Raw genomic sequence first — 18,977 nt, 5'->3', positions numbered from 1 at the left:
TAAAATCATATTTATACTGCTTATATTTGTAGTCTCAGAGAGGTCTTGGTTTTCTATGTAACTGCACGCAGTTATATAGGATGATTCAGGCAATCCACTCTGATCATGTCATATTCAGGGCTTTTTTCTTTGTTTTCAGGGCCAACCTCAAGAGATAATGCTAACATGTATTAGTACCGTCGGACACTACATGTGGTAGTATATTCCTGGCATGAACTGTCTCAGGAATTCCAGACATTGCTATTGACCAGTAAGGACCTATAATAGATATCACATTACAGGGGAACTGTAATGATTCATTATGTAAGATCTGGTACATAATTGTTTTTAAAATCCATGTTCATTAAATCATGGTTTCAGTTCATATTAGGGCAGCTGGGCATGACCATTGATAGAGGAAAGTAGCGTGAAGGCCTGAGGAGATGTGAAGCTTTGCAAGGCTCTGGATCGGACACATGCAGCTCATTTTCACATCAAGAATGCCGTTTTCATAAGCTCTTAGCAAGAATAAGGCCAAGTGAAACCGGAATAATTTTAAAATCATTAACCTTTGACCACAGATTGGGACAAGAAGAAAAGGGGAATTATGTTCTTGAAGAAGTGCTGTGCTAAGCATTGTAGCTTTCTGATGCTCTGCCTTGTAGAGCATTGTCGGGTTTATACAAGAAGCAGTTAATTCTGCATGCTTATCAGAACCAGAAGGGTGGGGAAATGAAAAGCAGCACAAAGATATTCTTTGATGTATTTGTGTGGTATTGCATCTCTGCCAACAGAGAGCATTTATAAGCTAGGACACCATTCACAGCAAACACAACTAGGCTGCTTGTAAGTCCAACTGGGTAAAATCATAAACACTGTACAGAATCATACGGACTTTCCCAGGTTTCTACTGAGTCAAAGATCTCCGCGTTGTGCTCCTTTATTCCATGTGCATGTGTTCACATGCAGAAGTAAGTTATTTTTAATAGCATCATCCTATGGCTCAGTGACAGTTCCTCTCTGAGCACCTCCAGTCCTCAGGAGATGCTCCGAATTTGCAACATCTGCTGCCTCAGCTGATCTTCCAGTTCTCGTGTTGTATTTCTAGACTATCCAGAGCTCTTCATCTTCGGCCAACCATGGTACATCCTGTGCAATCTTCTGTCTGTATTGTTGATAAAATTAATAAATTCTGGAAGGAGGAGTGGAAAAAAGTCAGACAGGTCACAAAAGACAGACAACACATTAACTGGAGTTGCACAACACTGACACTGTAATGTAACAAAGTTAATAAGGTATAAAACCTGACTACTCGTTTTATAAGCAAACTCTTCCTGGTAATTAAACCAACAGAGCAGAGAGAGTCAATTATGATGATCTGTGGCCATGTGTACACAGGTACTGGGGATGCCAGTTGCTGTACACAGCTGCAGAAAGCATTTCTGAATGTGGGATCTGATGCTCTTTAATGAGAAGCTTCTGCTTGCCAGAACTAAACTAGCTAACAAATCCCTGCTAGCAGGAAAATCCTTTATACATAGTCAGGTCCGCTACAGTAGAAGGCAGTGACTCACATACTGATTTGAAAAGTAAGAAATCCCCAAAAGGAAGAAACCTGAACTATTCTAAAAGTACTGACACAGCCATACTTGTTACACCCCTTTGTCATAGACATAAGCAAGTACTCGGGGATGAAGTCTTCCCTCATTGAGAACAGAGAGAAGGGCTGCCAAACAAATTAATGCAAAATTTTCTCCAGTGAGAATGACAGCCTAGACTTTGCTAATATTTGCTCCAGCACTAATGGGAATGCGGAAACTTTCTTGCAAGGAGACCCAGGATTATGATTATATCTCTATATTAGGTCAAGGAAATGAATTTAAAAATGCTAAGACCTGTTTATTATACCTGTTATAAATCCCTTGGTATCAATTGAGTTCATCGGGGGCGAATGTCAGTCATAAAACCAAAGCTATTAGGGATGTCTTTGTCATACTGCCAAGGTAAGGTTGTTAAGACTCAAAAACATGATCATAATCAAAAATAATTTCTTTGTTAATATTCAATGTTTTGATAGAGGTACCTATTCAGAAAACTGTTCTAACTGTGAATTTAAGGAATGAATTTGTAGTTTCCACGTTATGTTTTAATAATGAAGAGAGATGAGTTTCCATAGATTTTGAGTGTAAACTGTGTAAGGAGATTAAGTTTCAATCTAGAAACCATCTCATATTTAATTAGGTTTAACAGGTCACAAAGTGGTAGCATGTTATGTATAAGCCACGTTGTTCTGTTCTTGTGTTTAAGTTGGAGTACAGCCTACACTCCCTGAAGTCCCAAGAAAGAAGCAGATGTGTTCAGCTGGCAGTAACAAAACAGAACAATGGCTTTGCAAGGGAAGTATTTCTGTGGGTTTTTAAAATTTATTCTGAAGCAGTCTGAATTAATATCACTCCTGCATCATTCATTAACTCTTAGTGAAGTGCAAAATAATAACTGACATCATGTTTATAACCATAAAACATGGCTCAGAAGATGACTATTTAAAAAATATACAGCAAAAGATACACCTTCTTACATAAAGAAGGAGGAAGTCTATGCATTCCAAAGACGGAAGTAGTGCGTTGTTTTATTTTGTTTATCTTTTTAACCAAATGCATAATTGAACTGTGGTAGCTGTGTCCAAAAGACACTATATTACTTCAGAAAGGGCTTAGACAAATTAATGGAGAACTAGTTCATTAGAAACTATTAAAAATATTTGGTGCAGGGATTTCCTAAATTTCAGTCTGATGATGAGTGGGATGGCAGTCAGGGGCAGTTGTTCCCTATTTCCCCATGTCCTCTACTCTTTCCTTAACCAGCTGCTAGCAGCCTCCTCTAGAGAGGGAGGGCCTTGGCCACATTTCTGGCATGGCCCAGCATAAGTGATCTTATGTTTGGAGTACCTAGGCTTCAGTTGCAAGTGTCTGAATCATCATTTACATGTATAAAATATTACACTTAAATTCTTCTTCTGGATCAAAGAAAACACACCTTACATACAGATCCAAGAATTTATAGTTAATGCAATTAAAATTAAGGCAATATAATCAAAGCATAATAGTTATTACAGTCCAGTTATGATGATACTAACACTTTTAGTTAATAACACAGTTAAGACTGATAAACAAAAACATTCTAGGATCTGTACATTCTTCTGTGGTGTTATGCTCACCTGTCCAATGTTCTCTTGTCTCTGAAGGTCATCAGCTTCAGTCCTCCTCTAGAAGGATATTCTTTTTCATTCTTGCAGTGATTTACCCAGCACTTCACTGGTTTCCAGTGCCACAGTATACTTGTTTTTCCGTTACTGCCTCTGAAACCTCTTTCTCCTGACTCACATTTGTTGATTTATTTGTTTGTTTATATCCTTAGTCAACAGTATCTGGCCACCATGATTTGTGTGTAGTCCTAGTACTTCTTGTGTCATCTTGTGACTGCCCTGACCAAAAAACCCTACATTTTTATTCTAGTGTCATAAGATAGTTCACCCTGTACAGAGTACTTGCTTTACTACTTATTTGTGAACAATAGGTAGTACACCATACAATTCCACAAAACTAAACTAAACCTTAAAAAAATTTAGATGACACTTACTTGATGGCTAGACAATTGTTATCACAACTGACAGAAGCTAAAATCAGCACAGGCTAAGACAAGTCCAGACAAGCCATGCAATCTTGCAAGATCAGGTCAATACAAAGCCTACGCAAGTAATAATAAAACAGTATATTGTAGTTTTTAAAAAAAAAAGTAAGCCTTTTTACACCTAATTACACTCACCTTGCCTAGATGTTAAAGAGAATAAAAAGGTGACAGGAGTACTAAAAATTCAGTGAACTTAGACAAGAAGAGAACAAGTTGCTTTTCTCTATTTTCTCCCCAATAAGTCTAAAGTGATTTTGTTTGGATCAATATAGATATCTTGCTTGTGCAGTTGAACTGCTTATGCTGTTCAAAAATGCATGCCTTCAGAATTGTTTTCATTGTTTTCCAATGAAGCATATTTAAATGGCAGCATAGATTCTCCTATTATTTACATGACATAAATCAGAAGCAGTTCTACTATGTCAAGGAAAAACTGCTGTGAGCAAGTGCTGAAGAATGTGGCCACATCATTTAAAATTAATATGTTCAGTGTATGCTCTATTTGTATTCCTTGCTTTCTGTTCACTAAACATTTCTTTGTTCTTTAGGATATGAGCCATATCTCTCAAGGGTAATGCTTTATTCTCTAAAACAGTAAACATATTGACCACTGCTGAGAATCTTGTAAGAGAATTTGCACTATATTAGCAGGCCATGAATCTCCCTTTCTAAGAATCCATATCACAAAACAGAAGTTTAAGCAAAAACATGGCATTATATTGATTTCTTCGGAAGTAATATACACAAATGTGTGTTTACACACAATGATACATGTGCACATGCAAATGCATACACAGAGTTGCATAAACAGCATGTATTGCACAAAACAGATCAATGGTTTCTTGGCTAAGCTATCTTTCCCTTAGATTTGGTACCAATTCTATCTGTATGCAATATTGATTCTTAATCAGTGCAGAAATAATATGGGCCTCAGATTACTGTTACAGTCCACAACGATCTTTTTTTTTCTTCTCAGACTGTATGATAAGGCAGGCTTTCTATCTACATTCACCATTGTATATATATGTACATACATGTACACACCATTATACAGTGGCAGAACTGTATATATATCCCTTCTTTAGAAGAGATAAACAAGTTTCCCTAATCAATTTTAGCCAGTGGCATCCACTTAGACATATGTGTGCTGTGACATAAATAACATACATGCATCCTTTGGCTTCTGGGACCCCATGGGAAGATTCTGTGTCTATTATTAGACTTAATTGTAACCGATCTCCATGAGAAGTGGTTTTCTTTGTTACAGAAGCAAAGATTCTGCCTTTGACAACAATGTCTTCTTTTTCTCTTTTTTCTTTTTTTCCCCAACCATCTGGTTTGGTATTATGGAAATTATCAAGACAGTGACAAGGGAGCACCACTATTGAAATCTGTAGGTATTCTACCTTGTATGACTTTGGCTGCTTAAGTTTTATACTTTGATAAGGACATGTGACAAATGTGATGCTGTAAGCTAAAGCTTTTTTTTTCTCCTCAGCTGATTGTCAGCTTTGATTCTTCCACATTTTCCTGCTGCTTGTAATATTGTCATTACATTTTCTTTCCTTCAGAGGATGCTACATTGCCAGTTGCTAACTGGTCTCTCTAACTGTCTTACAAGAATTTTCATGGGCTACATTTGTTCTTGCAACAACTTTAGTATATAGACATTCAGAAAAAGCTGATACTAGTATTCATCAATAGCACACTGGGGTAAAAGGAATCAAGATAGATGATTTGAAAGGACTGGCTCTTATTCTTATGAAATACTAACAGCATTTTAGACCTGTACTAAGACAGAGGTCTTCTTAGCACCTTTAGAGTCCATCATCAGCCTTGAGCTGTGTGATCAACACCAAGAAACAGTTGATTTGAGGAGAAGAACTCATCTTTTATTTTTTCAAGTAGAAAAAGGCAGAGACTGTCCACTGTTGTCAACTTTTTAGTGCACTGTGCACAAATTTTTGTTTTAGAGAATATGAGTAATTTTTATGTATAAGTTTATTTAAATATTGTTCAAATTTTCTTTCTTTGTGGATTATTCCTCAGGTAAGGAGCGGTGCATGAGACCTGGGAAAAGTGGTGATGAGACTTGCTAATGCTTTACTTACTCAAATGTACTCTCAAAACAGGCCTTCATCTAGAAGCAATTACATCATTTCCTTTAAAAAACCAAACCAAACAAAACAAAATTGAAAAAGAAACAATTCTTTAAGTGCTATTAAATTTGAAGTATATTTTCCTTCATTCTTAGAAATTTTATAAAATAATGTATTTTTCTGCCAAACTCCTCAGTCTTTTCTAGGTGTCTGAGAAACCCACTAGTTCATTCCCTAGTACTCTGTTTTGCATCTGACTTCTTAAAGGGTGAATGATACTTGAAGCAAAATAATACAGCTATCACATTGAATTTCTGGTTCAACTAATCTTTCTGTTAGACCACACAAGGGCAAGAGGTGAGAGCAGGGTTCTCAACCTGTTCTTCACCAAAACACAGTGCCATCCCCTGATCTCTACTTTCAGTTTCCTTATTCTGCTGTTCCTGCTAGCAGTAATTAAATTAAAGGAGTTAATTTGTATTGCAAATTTTGGCTGTTGGTTATTCTCCTCTTAGAGGTAATGAAATCTGGATCTGGTATGTAGTTAAAGATAAGCTTTCTTTCCCAAAGCCTTTAATTTTTAAATCTGGAAGCCAGGCTCCTAAAACATTCAGGCACCCTTGAAAATATTACCTGTGTGTTATCTAGTAACAGACAAAAGTTAAAATGTTTATTCCTTAACTAAAAGTCTGAACTCTAACCAGTTCACTTCAATAATTTGTCAGGTTTTTTGGTACCAGATAATCTCTAAGGTCACTGCAGAAGATAGATATATGTTAATTTTGTAGGCAGAGTAGGACTTTTCTCCATGAAAGTTGGTAAATAAAGATGTAAATGTACTGTGCTTCAGCAATTGCAAACCATATTTCCATGAATTTCCACTGAAGTGTTAGCAAATGCTACCCTGTATGGCATGGCTTCCTTGCTTTTAGAGTTTTCAGGAATGAACAGACTTGTCTCCTTCATACAGTCTCAGACCATCTCTACTGTTTTGCTTAAACCCATTGGCTCTAAGAGCTGCCTGAGCACTCCTGAAAGACAACTCCGTGCTTTCACCTTAGCCTTATCCACTAGCTTGAATTGGGGCTTCCTAGATTCCTACGCATGCCACACTGAAATGTTTCTAGGATCATAGAATCACAGAATCATAGAATGCTTTGGGTTGGAAGGGACCTTTAGAGGTCATCTAGCCCAACCCCCCTGCAGTGAGCAGGGACAGCTTTAACCAGATCAGGTTGCTCAGAGCCCCAGCCAACCTGACCTTGAATGTTGCCAGGGATGGGGCCTCTACCACCTCTCTGGGCAACCTGTTCCAGTGCTTCACCACCCTCATTGCAAAAAATTTCTTTCTAATGTCTAGTTTAAATCTATTCTTCTTTAGTTTAAATCCATTATTCCTTGTCCTTTCACAACAGGCCTTGCTAGAAAGATTCTCCCCATCCTTCCTATAGGCCCCCTTTAAGTACTGGAAGGTCGCAATAAGGTCTCCCTGCAGCCTTCTCTTCTCCAGGCTGAACAATCCCAACTCTCTCAGCCTGGCCTCATAGGAGAGGTGCTCCAGCCCTCTGATCATTTTTGTGGCCCTCTTCTGGACCTGCTCCAGCAGGTCCATCCTGCTCCATCCAGAGAGGATGACTCTGAAACTGATATTTATCACTTCTCATCACCAGAAAGAAAAAAATCCCAACCCTACCTGGAAGCAAATACGAAGGCAGTGTCCTCAAGATCATCCACATAAAGACAAGGACATGTTTTGATACAATCTAAATTTGTAGGATTTTCTCCAGTCTGGTTTCACCCTAAACTACAAGACAGGAGCAGCTGATGTGTCAGCTTTGTGGATGTTCAGCAAATTGAGTCTTCAAACTATATATCGATGCCTTGACTGTCAGTAGCCGGGCTTAAGCAAGAGAAAAATATTCCTGCAGGCCTATACAAAATCAGTGTCAGCTGCTCTTACACCATTTGCAGTACAGCAAAAGTAGGCAACTCCAGTTCCAATTTTAAAGCAAATTAAGTAGCTCCTTTTTACAATCACAATAAAATTCTCTCCAAGTATTTCAGGTATCCAAGTAACACTCACAATTATACCAACACAAAGCTATAATGAGAATGAGTTAGGCTTGTATCTTTTGCAATCATCTTCAGAATGGATTCCATATAATGCCATTTTCTATTCTCATTACAATCTTTGTCAGGCAAAGGCATCAGAATTTTAATGGCCAGTAAAGTCTGTTTAAAAACTATAAACTCTTAATGGACTTACAAACAGAGACTTTAACATGTTAAATATTCTGGACTCATCTCACTTCCCTCTCCTTACAGAGTTCAGGAGATACAAACAGGAGAGAATAGAGATGGCAAAAGCAGAACGCCAGCCATTTTGAAAGGAAAACTAGGATAACTGAAATGAAGAACATGTAGTGAGGATCTGAAAGTCACAGGCCTTGAGATCCATGTGACCTTGGATAAACTTAAATTGATATTTTCAAAAATCAGTGAAATCCCCAAATCCACAGAAGGCAGTTGGCAAAGTGACCTGGTGTTCTGAGGTGCTAAAGTTTTTGTCACCTCTTTGATGTACGTGTGGATTGTTTACCCAAAAAAGGCAATGGCCCTCTCCTGGCTTGTGCCGAGTTTATGTCCATCAGAAACCAAGGCATCAACAAACGAAAGCCAAGGACCAGGGAACTTGGATCTCGTACAAACACAGCCACTGATACAAGGTGAACCAGAAAACACTATGCCTTTAGACTGCTGCCTTTTTTCTTTCAAAATGACTTCGCAATGAATCCTGGCATGTTTATTTAAAATGGAAATATCCACAGGAAATAAAGAAATCCCAAAATATTGATTTGCAACTAAGTTGGGGATTTATCGCTGGGAAAATAAATATTTGTGTAATGATGCATAGATTTCAGAGACCATAAGTTAGGGCAGCTCGAACTACTATGCCTATAAAGCTCAATGCAGCACGGTGTGGAGATTAGCTTGTGGCAGCGTATTAATTGTGGTTGTGCAGTTCTGTATCCAAGTTAACCCACTTTCTTGTTGAATAAATTCTCTAGAGATAGGACAAGTGTGTGTGTCTTCACCTGATATAGTCATGGAGATAAATAGGTATTTCTCAGTGAAATTATTCAAAGATGTGCATCTAAAACCACTTAGATAAATTGTTTACTAATAGCACTTATTTATTTCTGTTGGTAGTTGCTTTGTATTGACTGTAGGATGCAGAGATAAGTATCTACATGGTATATATTTAAAAGCACGTGTTGAAGTCCATTCATGGTGCTACACAACCAAGGTGGTTTGACCTTCTGTCAATGATCTGCCTAATGCACACTGAGAGGCTGTTGACCTTTGCTGCAAAGGCACATTGCTGGCTCATGTGCAACTTGGTGTCCACCAGGACCACCAGCTCCTTCTCTCCAGCCTGTACTGGTACATGGGATTAGTCCTCCTTTGGTGCAGGACTTGGCTTTTCCCTTTCTTGAACTTCACAAGGCTTCTGTCAGCCCATTTCTCCAGACTGACAAGGATGTCCTGGCAGCACAACCATCTGGTGAACACACCACTCCCCCCAGTTTTGTGTTGTTTTCAGTCCAGTGTTGCCTTGTGTTAAGGAGCCTTGTAGCTTTGGCAGCATCAATTAAAATTAGTGATTGTACAAATTATCAGGTTTCCGGATGAAAGCCAGTAAGTGTTACATTCTTGAAACAACGTCTTCAGTGTGGGGTAGTTTGGCTATGGCTGAAAAGCCTGGGGTTTTCAGTAATTTTTGATAATTTCAGGCCAGCTTCCAGAGGACAAATGCTTTATTGTTCTGACATTTCACCAAATAAGTCAGAGATATTTTGAGCAAAACATGTTGATCATAGCAGTCAGTTGTTTTTGGAAAAGGCCTATCAACAGGAAAAAAACCCAGCAACTGCATTAATCTTTTTTACTCTTTCATCTATAAATGTCAGAGGGATAAAAAAAAAAATAACCACAGCACTAAAGTCTTCTCTTACTCTGGGCAAATTGTTTCTTTATTCTTCTTGAATCTGGGGTTGTAGTGTTTCCAATGCAAAAGCTAAAGTAAATGTATCTAAGCCTATATCCTGGGAGTATTCAAACAAGTTATTAGTAATGAAATACATTTATTTACTTAGGTATGGCTTTCAGGATCTGCCATAGTCTTAGATTAAAAGTTAGCAGATCACACTTATTCAGCAATATGTTTAAGGATATGTTTGTTTAAAGAAGAAAATTCAGATCACCAAAACAAGCATTTCAAATGAGACATGATGTGTTGAATTTGGGTGTCAAGGTTTTGGTAGTGGGGCGGCTACTGGGGTGGCTTCTGTGAGAAGCTGCCAGAAGCTTCCCCCATGTCCAATAGAGCCAATGTCAGCCAGCTCCAAGACGGACCCGCTGCTGGCCAAGGCTGAGCCCATCAGCGACAGTGGCAGCACCTCTGGGATAACATATTTAAGAAGGGGGGAAAGAACAGCTGTAGTGGAACAATAGCAATGCAGAGAGGAGTGAGGATATGTGAGAGGAAGGACTCTGCAGACACCCAGGTCAGTGCAGGAGGAGGGCAGGAGGTGCTCCAGGCACCGGAGCAGAGATTCCCCTGCACCCCTGGTGCAGCCCATGGGGAGGCAGCTGTGCCCCTGCACCCATGGAGGCCCCCGGGGGAGCAGAGATCCACTGCAGCCCGGGGAGGAGCCCACGCCGGAGCAGGGGGATGTGCCCCAAGGAGGCTGTGATCCTGTGGGAAGCCCACGCTGGAGCAGGCTCCTGGCAGGAGCTGTGGCCCTGTGGAGAGAGGAGCCCAGGCTGGAGCAGGTTTGCTGGCAGGACTGGGGACCCCGCGGGGGACCCACGCTGGAGCAGGCTGCTCCTGAAGGGCTGCACCCCGTGGGAGGGACCCACGCTGGAGCACTTAATGAAGAACTGCAGCCCGTGGGAAAGACCCACGTTGGAGAAGTTCATGGAGGACTGTCTGCCGTGGGAGGGACCCCATGCTGGAGCAGGGGAAGAGAGAGAGGAGGAAAGAGCAGTAGAGACAACATGTGATGAACTGAGTGAAGTTGAGCCTGGGAAGAAGGGAGAGGTGGGGGAAGTTGTTTTTAAAATTTAGTTTTACTTCTCATGATCCTACTCTGATTTGATTGGTAATAAATTAAATTAATTTCTCCAAGTTGAGTCTGTTTTGCCTATGACGGTAATTGGTGAGTGATCTCTCCCTGCCCTCATCTCGACCCCCAAGCCTTTCACCATAATTTAATCCTCCTGTCCAATTGAGGAGGGGGAGTGATAGAGCGGCTTTGGTGGGCGCCTGGCATCCAGCCAAGGTCAACCCACCGCACATGCATATACATGTTTGTGAGCAGATCTCAACTTAGTCATTCCACTTAGTGCCCTTTTGAGGTGCAGTCAGAAAGTTTATATGGTCTACATAAATTACCGAGAACTCATTCTTCTAAGCAGCAAGTGTTGAGTGTGCTTCCACTGATTTCAAGAAGAGCAAGTTTGAACCAAATATCTGTTGCAATGGAAACGAAGATCTCTTGGTCTTGAGTATGTCCATGTTTGTCATTAAGTTTTAACACTTGTTCTTATTCTTAATTATCAGACAAAAATATACTTGTTTTCAGTGTTTGGAAGATATTACCCCTTCTTCTGGCTACAGTTTTCATTTGCTACTCATTTAGCTCTACTGACATCAACAAAACAAGTCCTGTTTTACATTGCATAAAACTGACAAATTCTGTTTATTAATATTATATCTTTTTAATACATTCTATATTTAGCTAATGAAAATAGCTTGTTTAGTCTGGTCTTAAAGAGTCCACTATACTTGAAAGCTGATGCTGCACCTCAGAATTTTTTAATGAATGACAATATACTAAGCTAGTTCCAGCTGTAGACAATGAGTATGAACGCTCTTTATTAGTATTCAGTTGGGTACTAAAAGCATATTGTATAGAACCTAGCACTGCTGGTAAGAGTCCAAGGCAGGAAAAAAAAAAATCGTTTGTTAAAAGGTTTCCAGAAATTTAATTAAAAAGGAGTGAAACGACAGTCCATATTTTACTTTTTTTTAATTTTATTTTAATTAATGAATTAAAATGGAGGGTCACCTTCCCAACTAATCAGTTTGCAAATAAATTTTTAAACTCATTTCAGCAAGTCTTTCATATAATCTTGAAGAGATACTAACTAAAAAATAATCTTTCTTCTAACTTTGAACAAGAAATTATATCTGAATAGAGACTATGGACTACCAGTAAAGCAAAAACATATTTGCAGTCCCATTCTTCTGGCCTTCAAATACAAACCACAAAAATACCAGTGTGGCAAGAGCTATGGAATTTAAGTTATAAGTATAATCTTAAGTCTCCCTTATAGCTGTAATTATGGGGTATCTTGTGTGCACACCCAGTGCACTTACATCATTAATCCCTAGGGTGGCCCAGGAACTCATCAGCTTGTCTTCCTTGATAGAAAGTCAAGCTGCTTGTCAGCTCCTTATTGTCTTCTCAGCATGGATGAGACAATGGACTGGTGTAAGACCGTAAACGTGAGACGTGAGACAAGGTGGTTGACTGACCTCCTAACCCTCTTCACAACAAAGTACTTTCAGGAGTTCTCAAGGTGGGAATTTCAGAAAATCCCAGACTCCCCCCGGGAGCTCAGGCTGTGCCTAGATCAATTTTTGTGCTTAAATGTGCTAATTAACATTTCAAGTGGACAAGATGTTCCACAGATTTGATTATTCTGCTTAATTATTGTTGCATATTTTTCAATAACCTTAACTTCTAACAATTTCGTTTTCCAACTAAAATAACTTTCGATGACTTATTTACAGAGAGAAATGTGGTAAATGGACACAGCTTATCATAATGGGCTGTAAACCTCATGTAATGTGGTGAAGAAAATGGCCAAATAAAAGGTTATGGTAGACAGCAATTTACTAAGAGCTGTCAACGGTTCAAATCAATATATATGAAAGATTACTTTTGTTGCATATCTTTTTTTTTGTTATTGGTGGTTTAGTTTGGTTTGGGTTTTTTTTAGCTATGCCTACCCCCTTCTCTTGTTATCATGTCTAGCAGTTGTATCTTACCACATCTCAAGGTAAGAAAATTCTTCTTCCTCATTATTTAACTGTTGAATTAGGATAAAAGGTAAATTCCCAGTCCTTAAAAGTATTCAAATATCTCAATAGCACAGTATTTAGATATGCCTATAAGAAAGGTCCAGTCCGCATATGTGCAATCAATACCTCTGTACCAGGAGTTGGAACCAAAGGCAAAGTCTTACTTGTAGGCAGAGAAGTTAGTGCAAATTTCTATCGATTTCATTAGAGCTAGCACTACAACTGTAATATTTCCTTTTGTTGTCTCAGCTTATTTTCATTAACTAGATTACAGTTGTTTAAAAATAGAAAGCTGCATACAAATAAGATCTGTTGATTAAATACCGATAAACTCCAGGCATGCAGGTTGGGATTTATATTACCTAACTTAAGCCATTTAAAAGTCAGACCTAAGCTAATCACCTAGGCTCCCTCTATAGTCCACAGAGTCTGAAGGTTGGTTCTCTTTTAAAATTAGCATTCATCTTACATTACATGGCTCCCTTGGGGTATCCATTTCAATCAGTTATAGAACAAGTCAAGCTTACACTGTATGCCTAACTTTAAAGTACATTTATTTGGGATTGACTTCCAGGGCAACTGTTGATTTTAAAAGAATTGCAGATGCTAATGTCAACACAGCAAAACTCAGCAGTTTAACTGATGAGCAGCTGGTACTAGACTGATGAGCAGAATGATTGCAATTCATCAAAGGACTAATGAAGATCTACACAAGACACCTCTGGTACTTTATGGAGGAGAATATGAAAACCAGGAAATAGCTAAATATAGCACATCAAAATACACAGCATGAAATGAACAGAGAGTGCTGCAAATGACTTTAAGTTGTGTACAGGCTCACTGTGCAGGTAAAAATTGACAATTAAAAAGGACATGACTGATGCATGACAGAAGATGATAACCAATAGGAGGATATATGACATGAGGTATTAGAAAGGTATTAAATGTTTGTAAAGGTGAATCATAAACCAGACCTTTTGAATTTAAGCTGCAAGACAGCTGGACCTTAGAAAACACTTTCTGGCCCCCTTTACAAGGCATCATACTTGCTTGATATTACACTGAATATAGAAACCATGTGTCCATTCATGAGTCTGTCTGAGTCTAGAACCAGATGAGAAGAGATGAGAAACTGACCAAGGAGGAGCTAGCGATGGCTAGTGAGTTAGCAGATGCTCTCTGAAGCTCCAGAAGTTTATCCTGGTCTGCTGCACACCTGGAGAGCCAAAGCTCCTTCATCCCCTTGATAGTGAAACGCAGGGAGACTGGAAGGAATAGCCAGAACTATTTATTGTCTTCTGAAGATAAATCCTGTGAAAGAGCTAAAAGCATGCTTAGATATAAATATTATGAGAAAAGTATCCTGTGATAAACTCTTCTAAACAGATCAATACCCACTAAGTCTCCTTTTAAGAGAAAGATTATAAAGTATTAACTACTATAGGAAAAAGCTAGGAGTAAGTATATAGATATATCAGGAAAAACATGTCCATTGGTTGTGTCCTTGGCAAAAAGCAAGAATTGTATCCTTTATTTATTGCCAATTAAATAGTCCCAGACAAACATTTAAAAAGCCAAACTTCTCCCAAAGCACATTTCTCCATTCCCCCTTCCCCCCTCACCCCCGGCCCCTCTCCCCCCGGGGCAGGGCGGCCATGGGGGCTGGGGCCAGCCCCTGGCAGCCCCTCTGGGCCGCTCCTCCCTCCTCCCACGGCTCCCTGCTCCAGCGCGGGCCCTTCCCCGGGCTGCAGTCCTGCAGGGACAACCTGCTCCCGCCTGGGCTCTCCAGGGCCGCAGCTCCTGCAGGAAATATCCCCCTGCTGCGGCCTGGGGCCCTCCCCGGGCTGCAGGCTGGCTCTCTGCTCCAGCGGGGTCTCTCCAGGGCTGCAGGGGATCCCTGCTCCGGGCCTGCAGCACCTCCTGCCCTCCTCCTCCTGCGGCCTCGGGCTGCCTCTGCTGCTGCTCCCTCCTTGGCTTCCTCCTCCTCTGCCTGGGCCGCCTCGGGCCCTTTCGGAAACCTCTTTTCCCCGCTGCCGGCGCCCCCAGCTTGGCTGAGGGGCTCAGCTGTGTCCTGCGCTGGGGCCGCTGGAGCCGGCTGGGACCGGCTGGGACCGGCTGTGTCCGGCCCGGGGCAGCCCCGGCCTCCCCTCACAGGGGCCCCCCAGCCCCACTGCCAAAAACTGGGCACGGGCACCTGGTACACCTATTCTTCAGGTTTCTAATTTCACCTTTATCGTTTTTTTCTTTTAGCTTTTTATCACAAAGTTCCATTGCTATCAGAATCCACAACAGGTGTAATTTATGAGGGACCCACTTTAGGGCCACAGAAATGATCCGAGGGCTGGAGCACCTCTCCTGTGAGGCCAGGCTGAGAGAGCTGGGGTTGTTCAGCCGGGAGGAGGCTGCGAGGAGACCTTATTGCAGCCTTTCAGTACTTACAGGGGGCCTACAGGAAGGATGGGGAGAATCTTTTTAGCAAGGCCTGTTGTGACAGGACAGGGCGTAATGGTTTTCAACTAAAGGAGGGTAGATTTAGACTAGACATAAGAAAGAAATGTTTTACAGTGAGGGTGGTGAAGCACTGGCACAGGTTGCCCAGAGAGGTGGTGGAGGCCCCATCCCTGGCAACATTCAAGGTCAGGTTGGCTGGGGCTCTGAGCAACCTGATCTGGTTAAAGCTGTCCCTGCTCACTGCAGGGGGGTTGGGCTAGGTGACCTCTAAAGGTCCCTTCCAACCCAAAGCATTCTATGATTCTATGATTCTATGAGTCTGTGTTAGAAAGCACATCACTTGTTTGTTCTTCTTCCCTTGTAAAAATGTTAATACTTAATTCAGCACTGCCCTGCTCAGTGAGGGCATTGCCTGTGCTGGTGTCACTACATCTTCCAGACCATCCTACCTCATAGAGCAGACATCTCTTGCTTCTCTGAGATGCTGGGTTGGATCTCAAAACATCATCAACCCAGGCAGGGTCAGCTCTATCCAAACTAGTCCTGACAGATGCCTCCTAAATATCTATAGTGATGGAATCCATAAAGAAAAGCATCAGAGCTGGTGGATCAGTGTGAGTGGCCATATCATCAGTGGACATATCATACATTCTGAGTTTCATCAGACCAAGCTTGCTGCCAGATTTTTCTCAAGAAATTTCAAATTGTTCCACATCAGCTGAAGATGCACGAAGCATTCCTGAGAAAAAAAACTTTTCCATCTATTCCACTTTAACTCCTATTCCCTCAACATTTTAGTAAAGCATAGGGGAGTTGGGGTTTTGTTTGGTTTTTTGTTTGTTTATTTTAGGGGGCTGCCTCTCTCCGGAAACACTGTAGACTTTTCCTAAATCTGTTGATCTTTCCACTGCCAACACTCATAAAGGAAATATATTTTGTGTCAGCACAAAGGATGAAACATCAGATTTGAGGTCCTTTTTATCTCTTCTTTCTCACAAATGGTGGAAAAATGGAAACCAATCCCCTAGAGTCCGAGACGCAAAACACTACAGTAAACTTCTTGCTTCATTGAATGGTATTGGGTATCCCAGGTGGAGCTGGTCAGTCAAATAAGTTTCATGCTTTTCTTTTTCCCCCTGTAAATTACATCAGTAGCCCTTTTGGCCTTATAGTCCATTCTGGTTTTAGAATCAATGAATTGATGAATAAGTGCAGTAAACAGCTGTGAGCAAATATTTTACACTTTATATTTACTTGTAGAAATATCATTTCAATAATTTAATGTAGCAAATTCCGCTACAGCTCACATGCAGTGTGAAAGGCTAATTTAAGAGTATTTCTTATTTGTTAGTAGTAATACATTTCACAAGTATAAACTGAAGAATTCAGGCCTAGATGATCCAGGACTAGGTGCTACAAAGCACCATTAATGAATGATTGGTCACAGGCATCACATTTTATTGAGGAAAGTAGATTGATTCTACTTTCCTCACAGTTTTTCCAAAGATTAATTTAAAGTCACAGTGTATTCTTGACTGAGATGTATGCAAGTAGCACTCATTGCTCCTTGATGAAAGTGCTGTGCTGTATTGCGATTTTCTTATTTCTCAGCTCCGTTCTGAAGTAGAATATTATTTCTGTGGCTAAGCAATCAGTCTCCAGCAGAAGGAGCACTGGCATTACAACTAGGTAAACCACAGTCCTTGGGATTTTATTTTGATAAAAGAGCTTTAAGAATTACATGTGACGCTTATTCTCTGCTACAGGACATTTTCAACAATGTTCATTGAAGAGGAAAAGTGACACCAGTTTAACCAGGGACATTAGCAGCCATGCGCTGGGCCTCCCTCCCCTTCTACCACGCACTCCTGAATTCAGTCCAGCTTTAGCTGGCTATTGAAATCTGACAGACTTGCACCACAGGCATCAAAGTTGCAAAAAGAAAGGAAGGGAAATTTAATTGTCTTTACCCCTTTGCCCAGCTATAAATGCAACCTATGCTTAAGTTGTCTATCTTATTTCTTTTCAAAATATGACACAGCTGTGCAACAGCTACCTGCCAGAGATCTGTTTCTCTTCAGAGTTTCACAACCTCTTTCTGCTGTTCATGCTATCATTTAGCTCTTGGTCTTACACATGACCACAGTGGGGACACCAAGGTCTCTGTCCTCTGTTAGCCTGACAAGGACTCAAGGGTAACGCCTGAACCAATCTAGCCTGACAGGAGGTTTTAGGAACTGCAATTACATTCTTTCCTCAGAAGATTTGTGAAAGACAAAGAAAATTTAAGGCATTTCATATATTTTGTCATTGTGCCATCCCCAGCATCGTTACATGACTCTCAGCAAAATGGAATCACTGGGGACCTTCCAGAGCTGACAAGTGTTGCCTTGCTAGTTTTTAAATGAATATGCTACCTTTCATGACCATACCCCTTATTTCTGATACAAAATAACAGCAAAGGGGTCATGCTAATTTATGAGGTGAAAAAGCATAGTCTGCAAAAGAATTTCTAAGGAGTTTGCCGCCCAGTTACCTCTTTTTTGTCCACTAAGTGGCTAGTCATGTCTGTTATCTTGGTAAACCTTTTAAAATCCTTCCTATTTTCTTGCCAGACAGCCAGGATTGCTGTTTTGTACCAGGACGCTGCTAGACCAGCCAGGAAAAAAAAAAAAAAAAAAAAGGAGAAAAAAAAATACTGCTTACACTACTACTACACTGGCCTAAATGGAAATCTGACTATTTTCTGTAATCTGTAATTTTCATTTCAGGAATAAATGGATTTTTCATCCTTGTTATTGAAACTTGAATAGATAATGTATCTTCTGCATTGACACACTGAAGAAATCATAATGATACTAAAGGTGGGAGGGGAGATCAGTGAAGTACCTTGACGTTAAGCAGCTGATTCCTCACAAGTCACAATCTCACTCTGATAGCACTCTTTTTTTTCTTTCCCCTCTCTCTTCCCTAAGAATTTATCGTTGGTTTTGTTGTTTGGTTTTTTTCTATTGTGTTTTGTTAAATACTATAGCCTTTTTATGAAATGCCATTCAAAGCGCCCTTGAAAAGAAGTGACTAGGACAGAAATAATTGTATTCAAGAAAAACTCTATTCAGGAAAGACTTACTTTCTCTGCCAAAATCAAATCTCTTTTTTCACTGGAATTTCACATACAAGACCAAGGTCAACCTCAAGGCTGCAAAATTACATCTAATGTTTTAGGCTTGATATAATCCAGTTTCAGACCAGCACATGAAAAGTCTTGGTGGCATGATAGATGGTTTCCTACCAGCGGAGATGATTAACAGAGAGATGTTCTTATCTTAGACCTCCCTGAGTCATTTGACACATCTGTCATATTTCCAAGGGAATGTTTTCATATTTAGGTACATCCAAAGAACATGATGGAAAATGGTACCAAAGATCAACCATCTCTCTTGTCCTGTATGGCATTTAAATGTAGTTGTAAAATGATATAGACTCATATCAGCAACCTTTCACCATATATATGTCTACAACACTTCAGTACACATGGCACAACACTTAGAAAGCAGGTCCAGGTCTGAGATGAAAAACAGTTTGTTGAAATGAAAGTTAAAAGT

This window comes from Pelecanus crispus, chromosome 2, assembly GCF_030463565.1.
Source record: "Pelecanus crispus isolate bPelCri1 chromosome 2, bPelCri1.pri, whole genome shotgun sequence".
In the NCBI taxonomy this organism is placed as follows: domain Eukaryota; kingdom Metazoa; phylum Chordata; class Aves; order Pelecaniformes; family Pelecanidae; genus Pelecanus; species Pelecanus crispus.
This window is presented reverse-complemented; position numbering follows the sequence as displayed.